Below are 12,237 nucleotides of genomic sequence, written 5' to 3'. Positions count from 1 at the left end.
AATTCATTCCATCATCCAAGAAGGTCTTACAATTCAAACAAACCTAGTACCTTTAAGAACTCTATATATGAATTGTAAAAATCAAAGCAAGGCATGCTTGTACAAGAATATTGCTATAAAACAATTTCTTCATGGTCCAGGCCTTGGGATGATGCCCCTTGGGTTTGTGATGCCCAAATTAGTGCATAGACTATCAATTGCTTCTCCCTGACGATTGATAGCTTCCGTTTGCCTGTCTTGACGCTGCCTCATATCAGCAAATTGCTCCTCCATATATACTCTCATGCTTCGCAATTCATCCATCAAATCTTGCATTGTTGGCGAAGGAGGGGGTGGTGGTGGGGGTGGCTCTGTTTGTGCTTGCACCTGGTCTTGTGGTTGCCCTTGAGTCTGAGGTTGTTGGGCATCCGGATCTCTTCCCATCTGTCTTAGAGTGCTGTCATCAATCTTGGCTACATTAGTCAAGATAACACTTTTCTCTTCAGTCAAGTCAATTCCAAGCCATTTGAAAATCTTGGTCCAATGGCAAGCATAACCTAAACCAACACTTGATTTTCCTTTCTTCATCTCAAGCATATGATGAACCATAAAATAAGGCCAGTTTATTTCCTTTCCAGTCACCATAGCCCAAAGCACTAAAATATCTTCGTTAAACAAGATTCCATGATTATGTTTTCTTGGAATCAACATGTATGAAAACAAATACATCAATATACGCTGCTCAATCCCCAACCCACTGCAACTTATATTACCTCTAGCATCCATTTGTGGATTCTCATATTGTAAACTCTGCAAACCAACTAATCTGTTGTATTCTCCCCATTCCTCATCTGCCGCAATACCTCCAGTAAATTTTGCCCCATGATAACCTAGACTCCATTGTTCAGCTAGTTCTTGCAAAGTAACTCTATAATGCTGTTTCCCTAAATCAAACTCAATCAGCGGCATTACCTCACCCTCTTCATCAGGTTCAGGAACAACATAATTCAAAGTACTATAAACAGCCCTAACCAAGTGCGGGTAATACTCATCCCTAGTTTGTACAAAATCAACTAAGTGTTGTGTTTGCAATGCATTCAACACCAAATTAAAACGTCTATCCTGAAGGAACTCGGCTGTTATGTACCTGGGAGGAACAATTGGCCTTGACTCGAACTTCTCCACATAGTTTTTCAGTGCCCTTTGAGACGGCAGCCACCTTGCCATGTAGTGGGATGAAGCAATGAGTCTGGCAGGGGCAGAGCTTTCTCCCTCAACCCTGGCTCTTTTGGCGTTCTTAGTTCTGGTCATTATGGGGATACTGGTTTTGTGGGTTTTGTAGGAATTTTGATGAGGGTTGGAATTATGTATCTAGTTTGGAGTGGGTGTGGGTGAGAATGGAGAAGAAGAAGAGAGAAGCTTTCTGGTTTTAGAGAGAAGCTTTCTGGTTTTTAGAGAGAGGAGAGAGTGGCGTTCGAATGAAAAGGTGGAGAGAGTGGGTGTGAATACGCAGGGTTATCAGCTTTAATACACAGCACATTTCAAAATTCAATCGATTGGATTACACCACCAATCGATTGAATTTGGCAAAAAGTTCAATGTCGTCACTTTTCAATCGATTGGATTGCATTATCAGTCGATTGAATTTGGCCAAAAAAATCAAAGTCATCACATTTCAATCGATTGGGTAACATTACCAATCGATTGAAATCGGCAACAAATTCAACTTCATCACCTTCCAATCGATTGGATTAAATTACCAATCGATTGAATTTGGCTAAAACTTCAATGTCATCACTTTCCAATCGATTGTATTTGGCAAATCTATGTTGTTTTCGTGAATTCAATCGATTGAGTAACAAAAACAATCGATTGTTTTGAGGCATTCAATCGATTGTTTTGTTATACATTGTAATCCAATCGATTGAGTATCATTCAATCGATTGTTTTGATAAACCAATCGATTGAATTTCAAGGAAACACGATTTGAAAGACATGGAGGAACTTCACGAGATCAAACATAATATTTTACTCGACTGGAATATAATTAGTTGTTGATTTGTATTTTTTTGTTAATAAATATAATGGTTAATTGATAAATAAATAATTTATAAAATAAAAAATAGTTTCTATAATTAAATAAAATATAAGGAGTTAATTTGCAATTAAAAATAGTTCAAGAACTACATAACAATTGATAAAAAAACTCTAAAAACATGTTTTTTACTTGGACCACTAAGTAGTCCAAAGGTTCCTGGACCACCGAATTCTGAGCCTAGTAACCTCCTCGATCATCATTAGTAGTGTTTATCTTTTTGAGCACTCACCAATGTCGGAGTTTTTGTTGTCATTTGCACGTGTGATGGGGTCAACAATTATTCTTCATTTTTTTTTACCATTGCTTAGTTAGTTAGTTCACAATGAAGTCATTGATCTCATCATGCTGTTATTATGGTATAGGTAACCATTAAATCTCCTACTATATTGTAGCAATACTGTAACCAATTGAAATATAGGAGAATTTCACATAATGGAAACTTCCCTTCTCTCTATCTTTATAAAGGGAAAAAGGCTTAAGTTAGAACTTCAAAAAGGAACCATCTATCGAGGTTTAATAATGTTCGATACATGAACACAAATTTTCTTAAACGTTTTTAGAGGAAAATCTTAGGAAATAAAATTCCAAATTAAAAAAACTAATATTCTTTTATTAGATTAAGTTATTCTATTTGTTCCGATAATTTCACTAAATTTATCTTAATCTCTTTATAATTTAAAAATTTTTAATTAGATCTTCACATCGTTTTGAATTTTGAAATAAGTCTTTTTCGTATAAAAAGTAGTATTATTAATAAAATATTATGAAAATGAGAAGGCGATTAGGTTAAGGAATATTTAGTCTTTAAGTATGTGTATGTTCAATTTGGTGAGAAATATTATGTTAACTATAATATTTGTTGCACGACAATGACTTAATTACAAATTTACAAAATTTAAAATAGTACAGTATAAAGACCTAATTAAAAGATTTTAAATTATACAAACTTAATTGCAAATTTAATTTCATAAAATTTAACCTTTTTCATTATTATTACTGTAGAAGAAAAATGAATCATCATTTGAGTGTAATTAGATTTATTCTTTTATTAATACACTTTTTTTTGTTTTTCTTAATCACCTTAGTTTAACAAATAAAAAATTAATCCATCTTAAATCTGAACTGATGTATTTAAAGATTTATTGTTAATTAATAAATTATTATATCAATATGTTTTAAGACTAAATAAAATAGAAATCTCCAAATGATATATTTTCCAAAAATACTTTATGAACATTTAAATTAAAATCGACCAACAGATTAACAATTAAGTATATATTTATGTATATTTATATATTTTATATATTTTTTTATTAGAATAATCAACCACTAAAATAATCAATTTTATCATATTAGGATAGCCAAAATGTTTGAAATAGACTAATCAAATATTTTCACAATATAATAATCAAACTTTTTGTATGTAAAAACAAAATATTAGCCACCATTATGTTTTGTGCTTTATATATATATGAATTTTGAATATAATATCATAAAGTTAAACTATAAATATAACTGAGCTAGTTTTCCATATTTTTAAATAGATAGTTAATTGTATGTTGACTAATTTTTCTTGTGTCTATTAATATGGTGGTATATTTTTATAATTGACAGCACCTATATATGGATCGGATCTTTTGTCTCAAGATTTTCTTACAACAATGAAAGTATTATGAGAAAACAATACAAACTAATGGGAAAGTAAAAAGTGCATTAAAAAAAGTCTTCTAGAAAAATTGAGAGTACTATGAGAAAGATATACCATGGCCATGGAGATATATGAATGGCGTAATAGGATCATATATTACATGATAACTTAGGGTGGAAAAAGAGACACAGGGAAAAGAGAATGCCGACCATGGATGATTATATCCCTTAGAAACATTAGCATTGTGTTGATACTTTTTTTGCTTATGTCTCCCCAAATATATGTTAGACAATCTCAAAAGTCAGAAGATCACTAGTTAGTAAAACAAAACAAAAAAATGTGCTTTATTTTAGATTTCACGGCCTTTTCCGATCCAATAACTTTAATTTCAAATTACTGTCAGATTAAAGAAGGGCATATCAAGTGCATAAAAAATTGATGACAATCTGATTGGTTCAGCCTTAAGAATAGTAGGGAGTGGATAAAAAATAATTAGTTCATGAGAAGAAATTAATTTTCAGTATATATATGCTTTGTTATATGATGTTGGATCAAAGGCAATTTCCAACATGATTAATTGGAGACAAAAAGCAAAATTTACTATAGCGATTTGGCCCGCATATAATGTCAATCAGAGTAATTGAATTAACACAAGCAACTTTAAATAAATAGGTCTAAGAATAATTATTGCATTCGTAATTAAGTGCTCAACAAGAGGTGATATTTTATTTTTCCAATTCGTGAAATCAGAATTATTCCTCCATTAATTAAAGGAATTTGGTGTATATCTAACGACTAAAATGTAATTGAGAATGTTGCCAAGAGGGAATGTATGTTTCTCATTCACTCTTTCTCTCCTATACTTGCTTTACGTATACTCTCAACGTTTCTTACTTACAATAATACCAAATTGCTTTTTCAACATGAGTAGATGAAAAAATAGAAAAAGAGTCACTACAAGAAAAAGGCGCATTTGTAACAAAAAATATTGTTACAAAATGTCAAAATTTTGAAACAAAAGTTTTTTGTAACAAAAAAAGGGTCCATTGCAGTAAGTCCCGTTACAAAAAGTTTTTGTAACGAAAAATGGAATTGTTATAATTCAATACCATATTTTGTAACAATTTTTTCTGATACAAAAAATCAGAAGCCGTTACAAAAGTGGTAACAAATTTTGATCTTGAAGGTATTTTTTGTGACAGTCAATTTTTTTCCTATCAACAAATTTTGTTACAAAATGTAATATGATTTTGTAACATTTTTTTTTCTTTAGTTACGAAAGCAAATTAATTATTTTGTAACAACTTTTTTTATTACAAATTACATGCATAATTTACTAAATTATTTTTAAATTAACTAATATATTAACGATTTTAATAAGCAAGTTTACATGTATATAATATACAAAAACATACATAAGTCAAACAAGATCCTTTTAGCTAAAATTGTCTAGAAACAAAATAACATTAGCTAGTGAGTACATTGATTAGTTCAACCAAAACATAAAAGTTCTAACATAGATTAGTGTCTCTATGCATCAAAACATTCTTGAGCCCTCAAGGTAGCATATGGTCACCATTTCAGCACTCCTGTAAATAAGAAAAACCGAAACAAAAAAGTTAGAAACAAGATATAACACTAATTATAATTTTTTCACTAAGTTTTATCCAAAATATTTAGAAAAATTTCAGCAGAACCTCTCCTAAAACTTAGATATTTCCACCGTCTACGGTTCCAACAAACACAACCAATTCACAACTTATATCTCAGCCGTACCCAACCAAATTTATCAAACCAAATAATAGGACATTTGTCATTTTTCAACCATGACACAAGTAAAATGTGATAAATAGATCCATATACAAATTAAAATATACTAATATAAAATGGGAATCATCTACGAAAATGTATTAAAACCATAAGCAACTTTAAGAGTACCTTTAAGGTCTAGTTTGTTTCATTGTCAAAGTGCGCTATGAGAGAGTTCACAACAACTTGTTGAGCTTCCAATTGAACTTTCACTCGAGCTTATTCTTCCTTTTGGCGTGTTTGTTGCTTTTTAAGTTTTTCTTTGAGCACATCTATTTCCTTTGTTAGATCCTCACGGTCTTGCATTGCCTCTTGAAGTTGTACTTGAATCCTTAACTTAGATTTCTAAGCCTTTATGCCATAACCTAGCATCACAGCGACTATCACTTTCAAAGGGCTCTATGTAAACTAAATTTCAAGGCGGTTTTCTATAACTCCACAATACAAACTATCCTAATTCAATGCATTGTAAAAAATACAAAATCAATAACAAAATTGAATTAATATTTCTATGTTAATAATGATGATGTAGTTACCTAAAAACACACAAATTTAAGAAAACAAAAAGTATCAAAATCACAAAAAAAAAAAGCAAAAAATAGAATCAAAATAATCAGGCACTAGAGTAAAATAATAAGGCACCATAGAATTGTTAACTTTCTGATAAAACATAATTGAAACAACAGAAATTGAAAATACCATCAGGCTCCAAAAATTGACTACCAGTAGTAAATGCTTCGAATGGTTCCAGAACCTTTTTCTGATTAATTATCAAAACGAAACATCAAATATTAAGTTTGAAGAAAGAGTCAAATGCACATTGCACTTCATCATTAGGCCCATTGCCTGCATCAACAACTATATGGAAACCAGCCAATGGCTTCTCTGTCAGTAGACAATGTAATATAAGATTAGCAAATAGGATCAGAACATTCAAAAAAAATGACAGAGAAAAAACTGTAAATGCTACAATAAAAATAATAACACATAATGTATTCCAATTAGAACTCCATTATTAACCACTTCATTTACCAAACAATTATTTGTTATCATACCAATATCAAGCCATACATATGCTTCCTGCTGCTTTGCGAACTGCCTTTACTAGGTCAGATGTATATACATTCATGTAATCAACTTGCTTAATAGATGATGAAGCCTTTCTCTCAGAATTTGCTAAACTTTCAGCTGTAAATTGATTGTATATATCAGTAGCTCGCTCTAATACGTCTTTGATATCAGTCTTTCCAAGTCCACCAGCATTTGTGAAAATTTGAATCCATTCCGGTTGAAGGGCAGATGACTCGCTGTTCACATATAGAGATGTTTCATAAACAATTGGTGAGTTAAATATTCAAAATTTCATTTTATCCATGAGAAATTATTTTTCAATTACCAAAACCAAAATAAACTAACATAAAAGTGTCTGTCAAAACCCATGGATGTTAATTATTAACAAACAGGAAATAGTAAAAACAATTCATGACCACCAATACAATAACAAACTAGTATGAAAAACCACTCAGTCTAACAGCTAAGGGTTAAGGTATAAATAGTAGTTCCTTGACATAGTATATCAGGTTTCATGGCTAAGTGATTTTGTTTGAACCCTCCTTTCAACATTCTCCAAGATTCATTATAGTTTCACAAGAAGAAGCATGTGCAATACCAATCTCTACAGATAACTCAAAAGGGCTTTTGCATTGAAGAGTATGTTACAAACAAAATCTAAAGCTTTCAAACAACTATGATGTCTTACAGTTAGAATAGTGACATTCAGCTACAACCTCATCATGTACCTGTTATCATAATGGATCCATCAATAGGACACAAGAATGCTTCATCCTTTGTGAGTGTGCTATTGAACATGGCTGGTATTGATGCTAATCTGAAAAGAGCAAACAATGGTATTAACTGACTAGGCCATTAGAATGGTCTTATCCATGGTGAAAACTACTAAATTAGGCAAACAAAAGAAAGACAACCAATTAGTATCATGTCTAACCCAATGAACAAATAAGAAGAAAAAAACACACACACAGACTCACTCATTTGCAGACATTGCTGCTGGGAACCTAGGACAAGGTGGAACTACAAAAAGGAAACACGGTGCAAGGCACGGGCAACTTACTGTAAAAAGAAGAATGACAGAAGTGGAGCGATGGCTCTGATGGCGACCTCCGGCAGCGGCGACGGCGACAGCTTCACAGACGGCGACGTGGTTTGGCAATGGGCGGACCCGCGGCGACAAATCTGACACGCGTCTCCTCTCTCCATGGCTGAACTCCCTCGCGGTTCTGTTTCCTCCCTCGCGTCCTTCTCTTGTGACGGAACAGTGGCGGCGACGGCATGGAGCACGGCGCGGCGGTGGTGACGAGGCGTGGTGAAAACCGGCGACAACAGTAAACGACGCCGCTGACGGAGATGGCTTCACGGACCGCGATGCCTTCACGGACGGCGACGCGGCTGACGGCACGACTCCCTCTCCTCGCGGTTCTGGCGGTGGCAGCAGCGCGGCCCTCTCTCATCGTCGGATCTCCTTTCTTCTCTCTCCCCTTTCTCCCTCTTCGTGCTTCCCCTCTTCCCCTTTCTTTCTTTTATTTCTTTTCTAATTTCTGTTAGGTTTCTTTTTGTGTGTATTGAGTGTGAGTGTGTGACCGTGGGTGAGTGGGTGAGGGGTGTGGCCACTGTGTGGCTGCTATTTGTGTGTTAGAGGGTTAGGGTAGAAAATTAGGTTTAAGTAAAATTAGGATTAAGTTAGGATTTAGTGTTTTGGGAGTATAAATTAAAGTTTTGTTTAGAGTAAAATTATTAATAAAATAATAAAATAAAGTAATAATTTAAAATTAAATTAAATATAAAATAATTATCTTTAAAATGCCGTTTAATTACTAACTTGAAATCTATCTTCGAATAAATACTAATTTAATGAAAATTTATAATAATTAAATTAATTTTTTTTATTTATAAAATAAGGTTAAAAATTTAAATATTTAAAAGTAAGATATATAAAATATTTATTATTTATTTATTTATTTATTTTCTTTTATAAAAAATTATATAAACAATTTTTTTAGATAAACAATTTGTTATAAAATATATTTACATTTTGTGATAAACAAATAACTTATTACAAATAATGTTGAATTTGTGACAAATTAATTTTTTGTTACAAAATAATTGGAGTTTTTGAAACAAAAAGATATTTTGTTACAAAATATTACGAATTTTTGCAACTTCTTTATTTTTTGTTATAAAATATTATAATATTTTGTAACAAAACAAAGGTTCGTTACAAAAACTAACATAATTTGTAACAACAAAAGTTAGATTGTTACAAAATATAAGCATATTTTGTAACAACTTGTAATGTTATTACAAAAAATTATTCTTTTGTAACAGTTACTAATTATTATTACAAAAAATTATTTTTTTGTAACAATTTTAAATTTGATACAAAATTTTTGTTACAAATGTTTCATTTTCTTGTAGTGAGTGTGTGAAAAAAAGTTCATTCAATTTAATCCAAAATAATTTTCGGTTTAAATAAAACTGTATATTGATTATTGAACATGAATGTATTCAGGCATTTAAATATTTAGTTTTTGTTCTTGCCTGAGTAGGGTGGAGGTATAACTCGGTTCCTTGACGTAGGTCGGCGGTTCCTCCCTGGTGAGTATAGTATACGTCGGTCGGTTGGAGCGGGGGGTCGGGTACCTGCAAAGGCACTCCGATGCTTAAGTCAGTAGAGTGATATATGATGTGAATGCTTTCATAAAAAGATGATCTTACCTTTTGTTGTTTCCTCGTTCCTTTATATCCATGTGGACGAGGTTGTAACGTCTGAGAATTGATTGCGTATCCGAACGGATGAGGTTGTAACGTCTGAGAATTAATTGTGTGTCCGACGTTACAAGCAATGATTAATGCTATTCGCCAGAAAAAAGGGTCGGTTGCCGAGGATTATACGTTGCCGAGCTCATAACTCGTAACCGATGTTTACTGGTCATATCACAGCCCCCAAGCTTGTCCTGACTTAAAAGAGACAGGTTAAGCTTTTGATTTGTCGTTAGCGAGTTATAGTTCGGCGAGTGGGGCCCCCAGCTTAACTTGGTTCATTTAAGTGAAACCGTTTTTCTTTCGATAGGTTTTTGGGAAGTGGAAGGGTAGTGGGTGTTAATGCTTTTTAACTCACACTTTATTTATTTGTTTTAATAATGGTTTTGCTATTTCCAAAGCGTGGTATCTGTCGTTCGAAGTGGGTAAGTTTGAACGGTTGAGATCCTTCTACGGATCTGAAAGGTTTTCTTAAATGATAAGTTGAGGGACTTGGTGCTTCTTCTGTTGCAGTACAAGAAGTCTTCAGAAGCTCTTTGGGAAAATGAGTACTAGAGGTTAGTGAGCTTCGTTTTCTGCATTTCTTATACTTTCATTTTGTTTTCGAAAATGGGTGAGGGAAAGAAAAAGGTGTTGCCCAAGGTTGGAGATGGTGATACTTATGACTGGGTAGATAGCGATGTGCAGATACGGGCTTCGCTTTTCTCTGATGTAGACAGTGTGGGTAGAGTTATTTTGTCTAGGATAGTGAAACCAGGGTTTCGTCTGGAACTGTTGCCATGCAACCGTTCTGATCGGGTTTACCATAGGAGTAACAACTTTGAGAGTTTTTATATGTATAATCCTGTGTTGGAGGAGTTGCATGTTAAGCTTCCTTTTACCAGTTTTGAGTGTGATGTTATGACACAGATGAATTGTGCTCCTTCTCAAATCCATCCTAATGGCTGGGCGTTTATTAAATGTTTTGAAATTTTGATGGAATTTCTTGAAGTTGAAACGGATTTGGAGTTGTTCTTTTCATTGTTTCAGGCCAAGGGTGTTTGGAAAGGATTATGGATAAATCTGAATAGCACCCCCGGCTTTGCTGTTTTCAAGCTTTACAAATCATCTTTTAAAGACTTTAAAGAGATGTTTCTAAAGGTAAAATCTGTAGATGAGGAATTTCCATTTTATCTAGACGAGCATTTAGGAGAGAAATTTCCGATGTATTGGTGTTGTCAACCGAATCATATATTAGGGCCCGAGCTTATTAGTGGTCGGAATGAATGCATTTTGGCTTTTCTGATTGAAATGGTGAATAAGGGAGGTTTAGTTTCTGTTTCCGAGTTGCTGCCTTGGGAGGATGACAAAGCGGCTGTTTTGGATTATCTAGGTGAGGGTTTTTGTGGCCTATGTTGCGTGAGTTATTTTTGATAATGTTGATAAAATTTTGTGTTGTTTTGTTTTTTGTAGCGGGGAAATATCCTGGAGTATCGGCCTCTAGCTTAAGATCTCGTTTTAAGGCTAAAAATTTCGAAGGTTCTTCGTCAAACCTGGATAAGGGTGATGGTGGAGCCGAGGTTAATCAGCCACCGAAGAAAAAGGCAATTGTGTTTAAGAAAAGAAAAACAGATTCTGTGGAGTTGGATGGTGCGGGGAGTAAACAAGAGATGTTGTCGCTTGAAGATTTGTCGAATTTTACCTTGAAGCAAGAGAAATTGCATGCTTTTTATAATGAAGGGGAGAGCTCTTCTGTCTGGTGTCCGAAGTTTCCGTTTAACGTTATTGCTGACGAGGTTGTTCAGTCCTCTTCCGACGTTTCGTTGGTGGAGGATGTCGGTGACATAGGGGTCGATCAGTTTCTGCAGGTTGGTATTTTTGTATATATATATATATATATATATATATATATATATATATATATATATATATATATATATTTTGGAAAGAAAATAGTGTACTGACTTGTGATCTTGTTGACTGCTAGGTTTTGGGTTTTCGTCTTGCTAGTATTGGTCGGAGTCAAGAGAAGAAGCACAAGAAATTGTCGAATGACGCTTCTGCAACTGTTGCCTTAAAGGAGGAGCTTTTGTTGAAGGATAAGTCTCTGTCTGATCTGAAAGAAAAATATGCTGAGATTGAAAGTGAATTGAAGGATGAGAAAGAAGGTCGGGAGAAGACAGTAAAATTATTGGCAAAAAAGGAAGAGGATCTGATTAGTTTAAGCAATCAAGTTATTGAACTGACTTCTAAGGTGAAAGAAATGGAAAGTGCTAAGCAGGGTGATATCTTAGATGCCTTTGCGGAGGGGTTTGAGCGAGCTGTTACTCAAGCCAAATTTCTTGTACCTGAGGCAGACTTCGCTGCCATGGAGCCTGGGAAAATTGTGCGTGATGGTGAGCTTGTTGATGATGAAGAAGGTGCCGAGGAAGGTGATGATAACTTAGCGGGTTAGGGTTTCTATTAGCTTTTTTGGTCTGCATTTTGTAGAACTTGCTTTTGGGAATAGCATCTGTGATTTTTGTATGTATTTGGGATTTTCTGTTTGTGTTTGGTGACTGGATATTGAGATTCTGGTTTATCCTTATGAGGATATTTTGACTGTTATAAGCGTTTGTTTGTTGCTTAAATATTGCGCATCCGTTATTTGATAATGCGACTTTGTTTGGTAACCTTTTTGGAAAGGTCGTTTGAATCTGATAGTTTGAAAAGAATTCTGTTACTGAGAAAATGCAAAAGATATGTTAATAAATAATCACTTTTATTATGAACAGTACCTTGACATGTTATATGTCGGGTAAGCTAGCCTCGTTAAAACCTTCTTGAGCAAAACCTCTTTTGGGAAAAATCTCAAGTTAGGAAAAAGAGTACTAGCATGCTGTTGTCT

The sequence above is a fragment of the Arachis stenosperma genome, chromosome 10 (genome assembly GCF_014773155.1).
Source record: "Arachis stenosperma cultivar V10309 chromosome 10, arast.V10309.gnm1.PFL2, whole genome shotgun sequence".
Classification (NCBI taxonomy): Eukaryota; Viridiplantae; Streptophyta; class Magnoliopsida; order Fabales; family Fabaceae; genus Arachis; species Arachis stenosperma.
This window is presented reverse-complemented; position numbering follows the sequence as displayed.